The 17,045-nt window shown below is 38.6% G+C and overlaps 1 pseudogene; it reads left to right on the plus strand.

The window, feature by feature from the left end:
• Positions 1-323: 323 nt before the first annotated feature.
• On the plus strand, positions 324-2,211 carry LOC105810769 (annotated as a pseudogene).
• Positions 2,212-17,045: the final 14,834 nt, after the last annotated feature.

The following is a 17,045-nucleotide window of genomic DNA, read 5'->3' on the forward strand; positions in this document are numbered from 1 at the left end:
CAAGATGTGTTTCTTTTAATTTGCATACTTTGTTTCTGGAAATCAATCCAATGTCTACATTTCACTTGTTAGAATAAATATTGACATTCTCTGAAATAATATACTACACTGCTCTTTTGTTCCACTGTTCATTACTTTCATTGTAAAATTATGGCTTTTCCCATAGATAGCAAAGTTATTTATGGGCTTAGGTCCACCCTTGCTCTCTTGGTTCTTAAATTTTATTAAATGTCAAAGAAGTACTTATAACATCTATCCTGCATGTTAATCTATCATAAAATGGCACTCGAGTGCGCAGGCGCCTGCAGGTTATTGGTCTCGCCATGGAGTGGAAAGAGCTTGCACTCCAGGCTAGAAAGAAAAAGGACCAAGGCCAAGAAGGACAAAGCCCAGAGGAAACCTGAAAGTCAACGCTGAGGCTCTGCTCCCCACTGTGAGCATGATCTACCAGAGCAGGAAGAGGAGATTCTGGAATCCAATGATGATGAGCAGGAAAATCACAATGATTATTGTAAAGGAGGTTATCATCTTGTGAAAATCGGAGATCTATTCAACGGGAGATAACACGTGATCCCAAAGTTGGGCTGGGGACACTTTTTAACAGTGCTGTTATCATGGGATATTCAGGGGAAGAAATTTGTGGCAATGAAAGTAGTTAAAAGTGCTGAGCATTATACTGAAACTGCACTAGATGAAATCCAGTTGCTGAAATCAGTTCATGATCCAAATAGGGAAACAGGTGTTCAACTATTTGATGACTTTAAAATATCAGGAGTTAATGGAACACATATTTACATGGTATTTAAGTTTTGGGGCATCATCTGCTCAAGTGGATCATCAAGTCCACCTATCAGGGGCTTCCATTGCCTCGTGTCAAAAAAAAAATATTCAGTAAGTTTTACAGGGTCTGGATTATTTACACACCAAGTGCCATATCATCCACACTGACATTGAACCAGAAAACATCTTGCTGTCAGTTAACAAGGGGTACATTCTGAGGCTGGCTGCAGAATGGCAGCAATCTGGAGCTCCTCCACTTTCCAGATCTGAAGTTAGTACTGCTCCCCAACCTAAACCAGCTGACAAAATGTCAATGAATAAGAAGAAGAAATTGAAGAAGAAGCAGAAGCACCAGACAGAATTACTAGAGAAGCAAATGCAGAAAATTGAGGAAATGGAGAGAGCTGGGCCCTGGGCAAAAAAGAACAAACACGCGAGAAGAATCAGAAAGTTCTGTTGAAAGACCCTGGAAAGAGAACCCACCTAATAAAATGACTCAAGAGAAATTTGAAGAGTCAAGTAACATCGGCCAGGACCAAACACCTATGGAACACAATGTAGAGGGTGGTACAACAGAAATTAATTGCAATGTAGTAATTGAAATCATTAATTATACTGAGAACAGTAATAATGAAACATCGAGGCTTGAAGGGGTCTACACACTAGTGACGGTGATGTCCAAAATTTGAAGCAGGAACCCAGTTTCTTAAGCTCCCAAAATGGAGACAGCAGCACATTTCAAGAAACAGAGTCTTGTACACCTGTAACCTCTGAGGTGTCAGATACCATGGTATGCCAGTCTTCCTCAGCTGTAGATCAGTCATTCAGCTTCCAGAAAGTATTTGGGCAGAGCTACCCTGTGAAGATGAACAAGAGCAAGAACATAGTGGACCGCTGGACAACAAAGGAAAATCTACACTGGAAATTTTCATGTTAATTCCCTGCAGAAAAGCTAAAGGTGAAGATTGCTGATCTTGGAAATGTCTATTGGGTTCACAAACTTTTCACCGAAGATATTCAAACAAGGCAGTATTGCTCCCTGGAAGTTCTAATAGGATCTGGCTATAACCTCTGCTGACATTTGGAGCAGAACTTTGAACTGGCCACAGTGACTGTTTGACCCTCATTCAGGGGAAGAATACATCTGAGATGAAGAGCACATTGCATTGACCTTAGAACTTCTGGGGAAGGTGCCTCACAAGCTCATTGTGGCGGGAAAATATTGCAAGGAATTTTTCATTAAAAAGGTGACCTGAAACATATCACGAAGCTGGAACCTTGGGGCCTTTTTGAGGTTCTAGCGGAGAAATATGAATGGTCTCAGGAAGAGGCAGTTGGCTTTATGGATTTCTTCCTGCCCATGTTGGAGCTCATCCTGAGAAGAGAGCTACTGCTCCCAAGTGTCTCCAGCACCTTTGGCTCAACTCGTAAGCCGCCGTAGCAGAGATCACACACTGACCCTCTAACCGTCCCCCTCCCAGCATTTTCCTCTTGCCTTTTCAGGGTGAAGCTCTTCCTTCAAGGGTTTCTAGATTTTTTTTTTTTTTTAATTCAACATGTTCATTTGGCTTTTCTTACTTGACCATGTGGAGGTCCCCACAGCCATTGGGCATCCTAGGTGAATTTGGCCTTGGTTGGGCTCTGCCAAAGACAAATGCACTAAAATATGAAACAGCCTCTTGCCCTGTACCCTTGCCTTTCCACTAGGACATCCTTTAAATTATAAGCATCCTTTTGAAAAAGAGCTATGAAGATCAATGAGCCCATCCTTTTATTCACTGACTCAAAGAGTCAAATTTGCTAATGCATATCCTATCGCCAGCATAAGGGTGAGGAGGGGAAAGAGTGTTAATTCTTTATACAGCAGAGACATTAAACTTTCTGAATCCAGGCTGCTTCATCTTCCTGGATTGTTTCTGTTGTTCTCTATGTTCACATTTTTCCCTGCAACTTGTAAGCTACTACCTTTTCTAATGATCTGTATAAACACCAAATTTGGGTACCATTTTATCACTGTTCAAAGCACTGTCAAATTCCTTTAATGGCTTTTAGATCCTTGAATCTTCAGTCTGATTTTTAATGTAAACAAAAAAGGAACCATTGACTAGTTCTTGAGAACCTCAGGTATTCTGTAAATAGTCCTTTCCTCTATGTCTTCTGTTACCCTAAGAGCACAGTTATTTTGATTGGCTGGTTTTTTTTATTTTTTTGTTTTTTAATCCCTGGCTGGCACTTTACTCATTGCAATTGAGTTTTTTGCTCCAGAACTAAAGAATCAGAATGACTGTAGAAAAGAGATCTAGGCTTCAGAGCTATCCCATTTAAGGATACGTCCTAGGGCTCTGATTCTTTTCCAAACAGTCCTTGCATTTGCTTACAGCTTTTCCTTTATCTTGCCCAAAACACTGGCCTTGAAGCAGTTTCCCTCTGTGGCTTTGCTTTCTCATTTTTTCAGAAATTTGGGGTCTTTAATGAAACCCCAGATAAAAGAACCAAGTGGAGGATGGGATGGTACTTTTTTTGTTGATTTTTTTGTTTGTTTGTTTTAGTTGGTTTGTTCGTTTTAAGATTAGCCATTCTCTGCTCTATTTCCTTGTATAATGTAATTCAGTTTTGAGATGATCGAGATATCCTTGAGACTTTTTTTTTAAATGAGAAAAGGTTTTGTGAATTTTATCTTAGGATGGGCCTCTTCTAGTCTTGCTGTAGACATTACATATTCCTTGTAATATTGAAAAGCAAAAAAGGGGCAAGATTGGGGCACAGATTGTTCAGCATGGACCAAGTGAGACTTGGGGATGACAGCATTCTCCAGAAGCAGCTACACGACTCTAATTTACAGAAAGTCAAGGAAGTGCAACTTGAGGCTCTGCTAGCAAGCTACCAGTGAGACTGTTGGGCAGCCACCTTTCCATATGGGGGATTGGAATCCAGTTTGTCACTTATCCACCAACAATAACAAAGGAAAAGTAGTGCCATTATACAGTCCATTTAATTCATGAGCATGTTACCCTGAGTAACTGGCCACCCATTCATCAAATACTTGATTGGATACTCCTGAAATCAGACAGTTTCTGTAGAAAGAATTTTAAGTTAGGCTGTCTATGCACCTATCAAGAATAAAGAGACTAGAGTTTATCAAACAACTGCAGAGAAACCCTTCAGCAATTCTAATCTACTTTGGATTTTCAGCTGTATTTATATCTAAAGCAACAGACTAGAACTGAATTCTCCTCCAATTTGTAAAATCATAATTGTGGGATTTCAGGAATGCTGGTGATGATAGTAAAGTGAAATAACCAAAAAACACCAAAAAACAAAAGACCATATTTTAACAGTTGACATAATAGGAAATTTTAATATAACTTACTTTTTTTTTCTTTTTTTTTCTTTTATTTCAACATATTATGGGGGTACAGATGTTTAGGTTACGTATGTTGCCCTTGGTCGCCCCCCAAGTCCGAGAGTTTCAAATTGAAAATATGGGGTAAACCCACAACTAAAGGACACGGGGAGCATTGTAGGGGAAAGGGCATGCCTTTAACCCTCGCTTGGGTGAGGCAAAGACATAAAGTGTAACTATAATGTTTGTACCCTCACAATACCCTGACATAAAAAAAAAAAAAATATTTCTTCACCAAATAAGGACTTTTTCTTCTAAAGGAGCCAGATAATTACAAGACGCAGAAAGATGCAGCTGGAGAACTTGAACTTCCAAGTACCCCGAGTAACTTTATTGAGCTTAATCATAATACTGTCAAATTGCCATGATCTCACTAAAGGATTTCTATTTGCTGTCAGTTAGAAATAAAATCCTGCATACATTTTTATTCTTTCTACCGAGTGCATTGTCTGTTTTCTTTGTAAATGCAGTACAATAAGCAAATTATTTAATAATAAGAAATCCTATTATAAAATGGTTATTAAGATGGCTCTAGGGAATACCACTAATATTGAATATTTTGAACATATTTAATATCTAGTATTTTTCTTTATTATCAATTTTTAAATTTTATGCTGAAATTGATGTCTTTTTTTTTTTTAGTGAGTACCGTGGCATCAGCCTAGCTCACAGCAACCTCACACTCCTGGGTTCAAGCAATCCTTCTGCCTCAGCCTCCCGAGTAGCTGGGACTACAGGCATGCGCCACCATGCCTGGCTAATTTTTTCTGTATATTTTTAGTTGTCAGATTAATTTCTATTTTTAGTAGAAATGGGGTCTCGCTCTTGCTCAGGCTGGTTTCGAACTCCTGAGCTCAAAGAATCCGCCCACCTCGGCCTCCCAGAGTGCTAGGATTACAGGCGTGAGCCACCGCGCCCGGCCCTTGATGTCTTTTGATTATACCGTATCTGCTGCATTATCTCCACTCAATTTCATTATGTTAAGATAAAATGGGTAATTTCAATTTAAGGACCTATACTGAGTACAAATAAGTGCCTATTTAATTTATATTTTATAAAATATATTTAATGAACTCTCTTTTCAATTCTAACTCTATGAAGAAATGGCTTTAAATATAAAGGAGTTTAAATCTAAAAGTAATGTGGAAAAAAATCTAGACAGACTAATGGAAACTGTATGTATAAATGTAAGTTTCACTGCATTTACTTCAATTTTTGTTGATATGGTTAACTAGATATCTGATCATAGCCTGCTGTGTGTGTTTGTATATTTGCATGTATGTGTGTGTGCATGTATAAAAATACATGTATTTATAAACATATGCCAATGATGACCAACAGAGAAGCAAAAATGTATCAGGCAAAACTCTTAAGTCAGTGGTTGGCAAACTAGTCTGTGAGATGAATCTGGCTCACTGCCTGTTTTGTGTGGTCCCTGTGCAAAAAATGGTTTTCAAATTTTTAAATAGTTGGGTAAAAGAATATCACATGAAAATTGTGTGAAACTCAAATTTTAATCTCCATAAGCGAAGTTTATTTGAAACACAGTCTGCTGATTACTTGTCATTCATGGCTGCTTTTGTGCTGCAATGGCAGGGTTGAGAAATTGTGACAGAGACTCTGTGAATCACAGTCAATGCCTCAAATATTTACGATCTGACTTTTTACAGAAAAACTGTGCTGACCTCTGCTCTAAGTGAAGGGTGGAACCCAGAGTGGGAGTCAGGGCACCACTACACCTGAGGATGTTTTAAACTGGTGAATTTGAGCTTTAGTTTCCCAGAGACTTTCTGGGACACACTGAAAAAGGAAGTTCTAATTGGAAATTTTCACTGTATGAATCTGGGAGACCATAGGGCAATACCTTCAGTGTAAGTTACAAATCAGAAATAATGGCTCCTTCAGCCCCTAGGGACTGTAATGAATGGTGCCTTGGTGCTAAGCAGAGTACAGGAATCCCTGAATTGTTTAATAATAAGCCTTGCTTAAGGGGCTTTGAAGCACAAATTAATATTACTTAGGTAGTTCAAAGTGCCCCAAGTTGTGAATTTATTTGAAATTTGTCCCTGAATGCATATAGGTGCCTGGCATAAGCAAGTTAATACGTGTACTTCTATTATTTTGTGGTATTTTTTTTTTTTTTTAAGTTGGTGTTGGGGTCTCTTTCTTAAAAGAGACCAGCCCTGGTTTCAACTCCAGCCCTGACCTGAGGGGCTCCAGGGGATTTGGCCATGGATGTTTACACGGTGCCTTCATGGGACCCTTCTTTATCTTGGTGGATGGACTAATGCCTAAGTGTCTGACTTGTAACCAGGTGTCCCTCCCACAGGAAATTTGTTTATACTGGCAGATACCCTTGTGGTTTTATCTGACTTATGTCCATTTTATTCTTACTAAGATAGCCACTTTCTAGGAGAGCCCTGATAGGGAGAGAAGTTAGGTTCAGGTGTGTTGGTCAGATGAGACACAGAGAAGGCAAATCAACAAAACATGAACTATCAGAAGGAGTTTATTACTCACAGCTTCCAGAGAGAAGACAGCCGCACTCCTTTTAGGACCAACAGGAAAGAGGGAGTTATCTGGGACACACACGCTCAACCAGTGAATGGGGAGGAAGAGAGGGAGGTAGACCTGTGGACCAAAGCCTCTTTTAGGGTCCAGGGCACCATGCAAGCAGGTTTTCTGTGGGGAGTTCTAATTGGTGGGTTCAGAGTAAGCAGGTGGAAGTTTAGCGAAGTCACGCTATGACCGAGAGGTAGTCACTGCACCATATGTGCACAGTACCTGTAGGGTCTGGGGGTCAGTGGGACAGCCAAATAGGTTCTATCTAGCTGGGCCACAATGGGGGTGGTCACCAGGAGGCAGTTGTATAAGGCAGATAGCTGGATCGATCACATTGAGGAACTGGGAGGAGCAGAGAACTGCAAACTCTGGCGAAGGTGATTAAGCCCTGTTTTCAGGTATGAGGAAGTCCGCGTTATATTCAAAATGGATGCTGAGGCAACATGAAATTATAATAATTCATTACATATCTCACGCTTCCTTTGCTTTCTCTTATTTTAATGGGTAAACAGTAGAATTTAGAAAGTTGGCTTGTTTTCTGCTAATCTTCTATATTGGTTGTCTGTTATCTGTTTTATTAATTTCTATTCTTATGTTTAAGTTTTCCTTGCTTCTATTTACTTTGAGTTTAATTTGTTCTTTTTCTAACTTCATAACCTAGAAATGTTGATCACTGATTTTAAACCCTTCTTATTTTGTAATATAAACATTTGAAGTTATAAATTACTATCCGCTACAAATTCACTCTAAGCACTGCTTTGCAGGCATCCTACAATTTTTTTTTAAACTTTTTACTTTAAACTAATTTTAGATTTAAAGAAATATTTTTAAAAACAAGAGTACAGAGAAGTTCATACATGCCTTTCTCCAAATTTTCCTAAATTCTGCTGTCTTACATAGAGTACCATAAAAACCAGTGAATTAATATTGGTACAACACTATTAGCTAAACTATGAACTTTGTATGAATTTCGTCAGTGTTTTCAATTTTTTAATGTTGTTTCTCCTTATTCTATTCCAAACTGTAGAGTTCCTCAGACTTTCCTTATCTTTTATAACCTTAACATTTTGGAAGAATTCTGGACATTGTGTATGAATGTCCTTCAATTTGAGTTTTTCTTATACTTTCTCACGATTAGAATAAGATTATGCATTATTTATTATGCATTATTATTAACATTTCTGTAGAAATGATACTTTGTACTTACTGTTGAAACACATCAGGGGATTCATATCATTATGTCTTATTACTTTTTATTTAACCTTGATAACCTCATTCAATACGTTGTATATTTCTTATCTTTCAGATGGAAATGTTTTCTAACATTGTTTGTCATTTCTTTTTTAAGACAGATTATTTAGAAGTGTGCTTTGTTTCATTTACAAATATCTGGGATTTCTAAACATCTTTTTATTAATTGCTAAATTAATTCCATTTTGTCAGAGAATATACTTTGTAAGACTTTATTTTGGGGAGACTCTACGAAAACTTTTTATTTTTAGCCTGGCACAAGGATTTTCTTGATGATAATATGTACATTCTATAGGTGTTGGGTGAAGTCCGTAAATGTCACTTAGCTCAGGGTGTTTAAAATCTCCAACTGTGATTGGGGATTTATCTCTTTTTCCCTTTAGTTTTATACATTTTTCCTTCATATATTTTAAAGCTTTGCTGTTAGGTCCATATGTTTTTATGGTTGTTATATTCTTCTGATAAATTTCCTATTTATCATTATGAAACGTTCCTCTTTATCTCTGATAAAGCTTTTTATCTTTAAGTCCATTTTGTTTTTCAGATGTTAGTGTAGCCCTCCAGCTTTCTATGCCTACTGTTTACATGAATTTATTTTTGTATCCTTTTAGTTTTTAGCCTATCTATGTTGTTAAAGTAGATTTCTTATATGCAACATATAACTGGATCTATTATTAAATCTAATCTAATGATTGATGCCTTTTAATTGGGGTGTTCAGTCCATTAAAATTTAACCATTACTATGGTTGGACTTAATTACTATTGTATTAATAATTTGCTTTCTATTTTTATGCCTTTTTGTTCTTTTCTTTCTTAGGGTTCATAAATATTTTTAATTTTCTATTTTAATGTATCTCTTGGCTTTTTAGCTAAACTTCTTAGCATTATTTTAATGGTTGCCCTAGGATTACAATATTATCCTTAATTTATCACAGTGTTCTTGGAGTTAATTTGTACCATATCTAGTACAATAGAAGAATATTACAACAGTGTAATTTCAATTGCTTTCTGGCTTTCATGTTATTGTTACCTATATATTATATAAACATATAATAATAAACCCCATGACACACGTTATAATTTTCCTTTGAAAAGTCATATGTCCTTGAAAGAAATTAAGAGGAGAAAAAAAAATCATACATATACCATTTTCAGTGTTCTTTCTTTCATCTTATACATACATACAGGTTTCCATATAATATTCCTTTCATTCCAGCCTAAAGAGCTTTCTTTAGTATTTCTTATAGTGTGGATTAGATAGTGATGAATTGTTTTTGGTTACTGATCCTTTTATCTGCCAATCTGCTGTCCTTTTTATCCCGCAAATGTGTCATTTCAAATATTATACTTTATAGTTCTAGAATTTTTATTTGATTCTCTTTTTTTAACCCAAATCAGATTTACTTTCTGTCAGAAAAATTCTGACTTCACTTTTCAAGTCAAATAAATGTGTTAACAGGCATGCCAGTGATCACATTTCACGTCTGAATTCCCAGGGAGAAATGACACTGAATCTTGTAAATTTGTCCTGTAGATAAAGTGAGGTCCCTTCCTTTCAGGTATTTCTAAGTCACACTCTCCTTGCTTTGCTGCGGGGCACTCTCTCTCAGACAAAATGCTGCTTCTTGGGGTGGAAGAGAAGAGATCTTTAAGTGAAAATTGTCATGACTACCCTTCACTCTCTAATATGGTTAAATTCAGAACGCCACAATACAAGCTAAAATACAATGCCTTGTTTCACCCTGAGGATGTCCCAGGGATGCATATACTATTGTTTGAACAGCATTATTTTGGAGGAATGATTTTTTAGAGCTTGAGAAGCTGGCTGCTCCCCCGTCCTCTGTAGCTAGCTCAGGGCAGGAGTGACGGCCCACTCTGAGTCTGTTCCCTCTAAGTCCCGATTACTAGTAGGCTTGTCCTGGCCGGGAAAGTACAGCAGATGCCACAGCCCAGTCAGGGCAAGCCTCAGACCCAAGGGATGGAACTGTCACTACAGAGGTTAGAAGGCAGAAGCAAGCTGGAACTTTTATTTGGTTCTTACAGTTTTCATTTCTCCGCTAGGTTCTTACATCATTTATCTAACTATAAGCATATTTTCTCTTAAGTCCTTGGATGTATTTGGGATAGGATGCAAAATCCAAACTCTGTCTTCCTTGTGGTGGGAAGTAGCTGAAACTGTTCATCTCTTTCAGTCTTCCATCTGTTGCTTTACACTGAGAACTTTTGAGCCTCCCTAATTCATAAGTAGTCCAGGGATCGCCAAGGGATTTAGGCAGAATTTATTTGTAGATCATGGGGGAGGGTGGGGAAGAGGTGGAGGCCATGGTCCCTTCCTTTCCAAAATTGCCATCTTTATTTTCCAGGCTCCCTGCTTGCACTGATTTTCATTGTCTGACCCCCTAAGCTAGTAAGACTGAGGGTAGCCATGTTCATTCAGATCTCGAGTGTTGAGTTACATGAAGTAATAAATCCCCCACACACTTCTTTATGTCTTAAACTAGTTTGATTTATTCTTTTAATCTGTTGCAACTGAAGAAAGTCTAATATAAAGGCCATTGCTAATTAGCAGATTCTCTGGCCCAAATGGGGCTTGTTCAGTGGGAAGTCATGGATTGCAATCCTCCAGTTCATATTAAATTCAAATTAGGTAGAAACTGAGCTTGAACTGTACCTTCACCTGGGTAAAGCCAAAACTGTAATTGATTATTCATTTAATTTCTGTATTTTTTCCTACACTTTGAGATCCCTGACATTAGAGGCAATATCTTCTTTGCTATTGTATTTCCAGTGCAGAGCATGGAGTGATCAACAAATATTTTTTTATTGAATAAATTTTGGCATTTGGATTTGGCAATTGAATTGCAAGTCACTTTCTAGCCAAGCAGTTATTAAGTCATGGATTTATTGATCAATTCATTCTCTACACTAAAGCCTAAGTAATCTGTTAAAGAATCAAAGTAAGTCATGTCCCAATTTTCTTAAACCATCCAATGGCTTCCCAATGCATTCAAGATAAAACATAATCTCATTTCCAAAGCATAGAAAGTGCTCCATGTTCTGGCTCTTTTCGCTTGCTCTAATCTCATTCCTTACCACTCTCACATTTTTCCATTATGCTTTGGCTCATTGGCCTTCTTTCTGTTTCAGGAACATATTCTCTCCAAGCTTATCTCTGACCCGGAGCTTTTTCACTTGCAGTTTTCTCTTCCTACAATGTTCTCCCCACAACTTTTCACATGGCTGGTTCCTTATTCAGATCTTCAGATCTTCAGAAAGGCCCAGTTTTTCAGAGTGCTTTTCCCTGCCCCTACCTCATACAGTACATATGCGTGAGCACCCTCCTACCGCACATATACGCCATTTAGTGCATTATTTTATTTTGGTTATTTATAGCTTTATTGCTTTATGAAGTCATTTTCATTATTTGTTTCCTTCTTTATGGTTTATCTCACACTACAAAACATAATCTCCATGGGAACAAATACTTTATCTTCCTTGTTCATCTCAGTATCTTCAGTGTCCATACAGTGCTTGCTGGGTGCACAGAAAAGATTAAAAAATATTTGATGAATGAAGAAATATTATCATAACAGTAAAACCAACAGTGATTGTAAATAATCCAGTTTTTTTAAATGGTCAATTCACTCTGAAAATAAGTAAAAACCAGCTATTTTTTTGGAATCATGAGCTGAAACTGTCATTCTTCTGGTTGTGTATGGCAAGGAATTACATCAGACCACAGAAATACAGCCACCTTATGAGAAAAATAGCAAATGGCCAGTGCATGTTGTTTCATTGTTCTTCTGCTCTTTCTGAAGTAGAATTTGTACATAAAAATGAGAACCATTAAAGGTAAAGCTCTCATACAGCCTGACCACATGGATTTTTGTCCACAATTGATTTTATTTATTCTGAGCATTTACTATTTACATGATATTCAGTCAGGGGCAGACATTGACCTCTATAACCATTCTTTTATATATTTGCTCCAACCACATCCACATGAATACATTTGGTAATCTTTACTACAGGATCTGCCATGTCTTTCAATGATGATTTCTTCTCAGCACATTTGTTTATAAACAGAATAGACAGTGTGTTGCACTGGTTGGCTGTTTACGCTACTTGTTCTCCAGTTGTGTCTGGAGAGGGCATGAAGAAGAAGACAACTTCACCACCCAGGCTTCTGTAGTGCTAAGCAGAAGTCAAGACATGCATAGTTCACTGGCTCTTCTACGTGTTTTGCAGGCCTTCCAGCCCCTGCAGAATTATCCTCCTTCCTAAGGATTCCTACAAGCCATGGAGGTGACTTTTGAACAAGTTTGGTCAGTTATCACAAAAAGGGCACCATGCTTTTCCTCTTCTTTGGCTCCCTTCTGAGGAATGTCATGTCTCTGCGTCTTCAAATCTGCTGGGCACCATAGCTGTTTCCATGTGAGCCACTGCTTGCTTCCCCTGGGCACTACCATGTGCTGTTGCTGCCCTCATCATCCCTCTTGGTGGCTAAGGGTGCCACTTGCTCCCAGAGCCCCTGAGTGCCAAAGCCATGCTGTATCAGGAGTAACAGACTCTTGCTTTTTTGTTGCTCACTTTTTCATGTGGCCTCCAACAAAGAGGCCAGTGCTTCTTGGTGAGGTAGCTGCTTCTGATTCACGGTCCTGATCCTCACCTCTATTAAGACTTTTGCACAAGCCCAGAGTGGGCTATATAGGTAAGAAATGATTCTGTAATAATTGCACTCCTACTCTGATGACTTAGTCCTTGTTCCTGAACCATATATATCTGCCTGATTCAATAACAACCACTGTCAGTTATAGAGCATTAGCCATGTGCTTGGCACGGTGCTACGGGCTTTGTGTCTTTCAAGCTTAGCTAAATCCTGTGAGTAGTGTATTAGGGTTGTCCAGAGAAATAGAACCAATATTAGATACACACACACACACACACACACACACACACACACACGTGTATATATATGCAATAAATGTGTGTGTGTATGCAATTCCAGACTGAAGGCCAGCAGGCTTAAGACCCAGGAAGAGCTGATGTTTCAGTTATATTTTGAGGGCAGGAAAAAACAAAAAACAAAAAGAACTTTGTCCCAGTTTAAAGGCATGTCAGGCAGGAGGAAGTCTCTAATATTTGCAGGAAGTTCAGCCTTTTTGTTCTCTTCAGGCCTTCAATTGATTGGATGAAGCCCACTCATATTGGGGAGGGCAATCTGTATTATTCAGTCTGAATTTTACTCAAAGGTTAAATTCGTCCAAAAATATCTTCACAGAAACACCTAGAATAATGTTTCATCAACTATCTGGGCACTCCCTGGTCCAGTCAAGTTGACACATAAAATTAACCACCACAGGCAGATATTGCTGTTGTCCCCAGGAAGGCAGGGAGTTGTGTCTGTTTTGTTCCCTGCTATATCCCCAACACCTAGAATAGGGTCTGGGGCAGAGTATGTGCTCAGTACATATTTGTTGGATGAATGAATCTCCATTTCATTCCTGAGATAACTGAGGTTCAACAAAGTAAAGTAATTTGCCCAAGGATTTTGCAGTGCCAGAGTTTGAATTCAGGTCTATCTGACTTCCAAGTCTTCACCCAGAACTTCTGAAGTTCCCTTGACCTCTCAGGTGCAGATTTCTGTCAGACCCACCTCACTTGCTATAGTCAACCATGTCTACATCTCAACATGGAGCGAGGGTCAGTCTCCAGGGAGAACAGTGCTACATCATTCTGCAAGGAAAATTGAGAAGTTCATATGGATTTGAACATTATTGGTAAAAAAAGATATATTAAAACTTAGGAAGAGAAAACCAGTGTGACAATCCTTAACCCACCCTCTCCCCCTGCCTGTCTAAGTTCCTATACTGCTGGCCTTGGCTCAAAACCCATCATTGCTTCCAATACTCCCTTACTTGGTAGGTTCTTCTTCTTCCCCTTTTCCCAAATCCTTTCCATCCTCAATAATCAACTCAAAAAGGATCATGCAGTACAGTTTTGACTATCCTGGTGAAAAGTTAGCGCACTCTTCTAATTGACCTGAGTCATGACTTAACCAAGGTTATTATGAAGCTGCTGAATAAACAGTAGCTATTTATATTAATCAGCTCAAACTGAGGAGCTACTGTATCACTTATTTGTCAATTGCTTGCTACCTTGAATATCTTTTGTGCACATGTCCTCTCTATAGCTAGATCTCTGTGTTCTTTTTTGCTTTATTCTGCACACCGTAGGGAGACTATCGCTAGATACTATGGTGACTAGAATTAATTGGCAGATCTTGTGATTACAACTGAGTAGTGTCTTGGCGAAGGATACTGATGTCTTTGGCATCACTGTGCTTACCTTACGCTCCATTGTGTTGAAACCCCAAGGTCTACATAACTCAAAACCAGAGTATAAGATTCCCAATTAGAGATTTTTGCATATAAATGGTTTAATTCAGTGATATTTTGATTTCTGATGAAAACTTCAGTTGCTCAGTTGTTGGAAGGCTTTCTAAAGTACCTGAACAGTTCATAAGTGACTGTGGTTAGGCTTTCTGGAGTAAAGAAAATACACAGGCAGAGCTTTTGTCCAGGGAAATTTGACACTGACTGATTTCTTTCCCTGATGAGGATTTGGCCTTGCTCAGCTGATCATGGTTCAAAACTCAGAAGGGTCTAAAATATGTCAATATTCCCTTAAATAGAAGTACACAGATGGATAATTTCAGTTATTCTTGAATGGTGATAAGTCACCACAAATTGGGTTTTTTTCTCCAAGTTCAACATCTCCTTAACCTGCAAGAAGTGCCATCAGCATCTAAGCCTTCCACTAGGGACCCACATGTCTAGGAAAATCTAAGATAAGGTATCCCACATCTTCATGTACTGCTAAGTTTCTGTATCCTTGATTAGACTAAACATAAATTAGAGTATTTGTGTGTTTCTGTAGACTTTCCAGTCAATCAAGGTCATATCTGAAATGCTCAGGGATGTTGCCTGCCTAAGGCTGAAAAGGAAGGGATTGTCTGTTAAATCTTTTCATCAATTGTCTGCTGTATCATTTAAATCAATCTATTTTTTCTTGCATATTTTCAATATGAGTATGAAGTTATTTGGTCCTGTTTTTTCTGGGGAAGTCCCACATTTTTCTAAATCGCTTTCTGTTTTGAACATAGTCAAAAATGGAAAAAAAAATATCTACCTAAATTTCTATGGGGTATGACCTTAACTGGGACTTTGTATCCATGAAGACATCTTGAAGTTATAATTCTTGGCTGCTGGCACAGACCTTAATCTCAAATTGCATCATCTCAAAACATCCTAAAAAGCTGTCATCTCATCGATGGCAGTTCTGAAATGGCAAACTGGGAGGCAGACAAAAATGGGTTATCCCAAGGAGATCACTTCAGACAGGACCTAGGAGAGGAAACAGAGATAAGAAAACGTCGTACCTCATCAAGCCTCAGCAGGAAGACACTGGACCTTCAGATTTCTAAGCATCCAATCCGTGGCCATCTTATAGAATAAAACACATGGGAGCCTGTCTTAGACCTTATATATTTGCTAAAATGTACTACAACTTACAAATATCTTTTACATATGCTATTTAATTTGATCTTCCCAACCAACCTGTAAAGCTGACAGGACTACATTTGTGCCAAAATGTGGAAATGGAAACATGGAAATCTGAGAATGGCATTGAGAACCTGGGTTGAGTTTTGGCTCTGTCAGAAACCCCTTCTAGCTGCTAAGTTAAGTTAAGTAACCTAATTGCATCGAGCTACAGCTTCCTTATCTATTAAACAAGGACAGTAAGTCCTCATTTACTTACTCAACTTTTGCAAGGAGCAACCTGAGGATCAGAGCAGCTATAAACTTATCAGCATTAAAAAGTGAAGCTTCTGGTTAAATTTTACTCCTTAGATTTTTTTTTCTCATAAAAAGGACTCTGCTCCTCAAAGGTGTGTAAGGTGCTTACATAGCACAATGTCTGGCACATAGTATGTGACTTGTTATCACTGACTTTTTCAAGGTTAAGTTAATAAATCACCAAGCCAAGCCCAACACGTCAATTCTTATTAAGAAGTAAATAGTCTAGATATTGAAACTCAGTATAATATTATCTATCCATTTACCCTTGACAAAATTGATGTCAGTGACTTCTAGTACTAGGACGATGCTACAGCTGGCACCGTGCATTTCCATTGCATTTGGTGTTTTCATAAAGCTTCCTGGGATTATTCTGTTTTCTCATCACAATAATCCACTGTAATTGGGGTAGATCGTATACCCACTTTCCAGGCAGATCAGGAAACTAAAATTCAGACCCACCTGATTCTCTATCTATGGCACTCAGTGGCTCAGTAATGGGATTGGATGATACTGTGATGGGACTTTTTCTCTCAATTTTTCTCAGTGCTTCTTCAACTTAGAGATTGGGGTTGACTGCATTCCTTGTCTTTCTTTATCTTCCCTTCCCCCAGAGGTGAGTCTTTTAGATTTTACTTTGCCAAGAAACCCAACCATCTGTCTTCATACAGGTCAGGACCAGGCTTGTTTTGTTCAGTGTTGTGTCTCCAGCTCCTGGAACAGTACCTTTCACCATAGATCACTTAAACACATTTATTGCATGAATGACTCAAACGACACATTTGTTGTTTATTGGGTCATTCTCAGGGCCTGAGAGGCCAAGGGATCACCTGGTGGTTTTCAAGCTGCTCCTAAGGGTCCTTGGTTCTGTGTCTGTGTCTAAGGCAGAGCTGATTTCCAACTTAAGTGCCATCAACTGGCCTCAGAGGTGCCCAAATCATCAACCCTCAACCCTGAAGTGACCTTAGAGTGGCAGCTAAACCCCCAAGCCATTCACTTGTACCTGATTCTGCCAGCAGCCTGTCCACTTGCCTTGGTGAGCTGCACAAACATTATTGGTTCCTATGTGTGGCAGGAAGTAAGAAGGGTGCTGTAAGCTTAGCTCAGGCTGAAGGGGGGGACCACAGGTGAGTAGAATGGTTTTGGGCTGTGGTCATTCTCCTTTCCCTCTACCTGCTCCCCCATCTCAC

The sequence above is a fragment of the Propithecus coquereli genome, unplaced genomic scaffold (assembly GCF_000956105.1).
Source record: "Propithecus coquereli isolate 6110/MARCELLA unplaced genomic scaffold, Pcoq_1.0 Scaffold220, whole genome shotgun sequence".
In the NCBI taxonomy this organism is placed as follows: domain Eukaryota; kingdom Metazoa; phylum Chordata; class Mammalia; order Primates; family Indriidae; genus Propithecus; species Propithecus coquereli.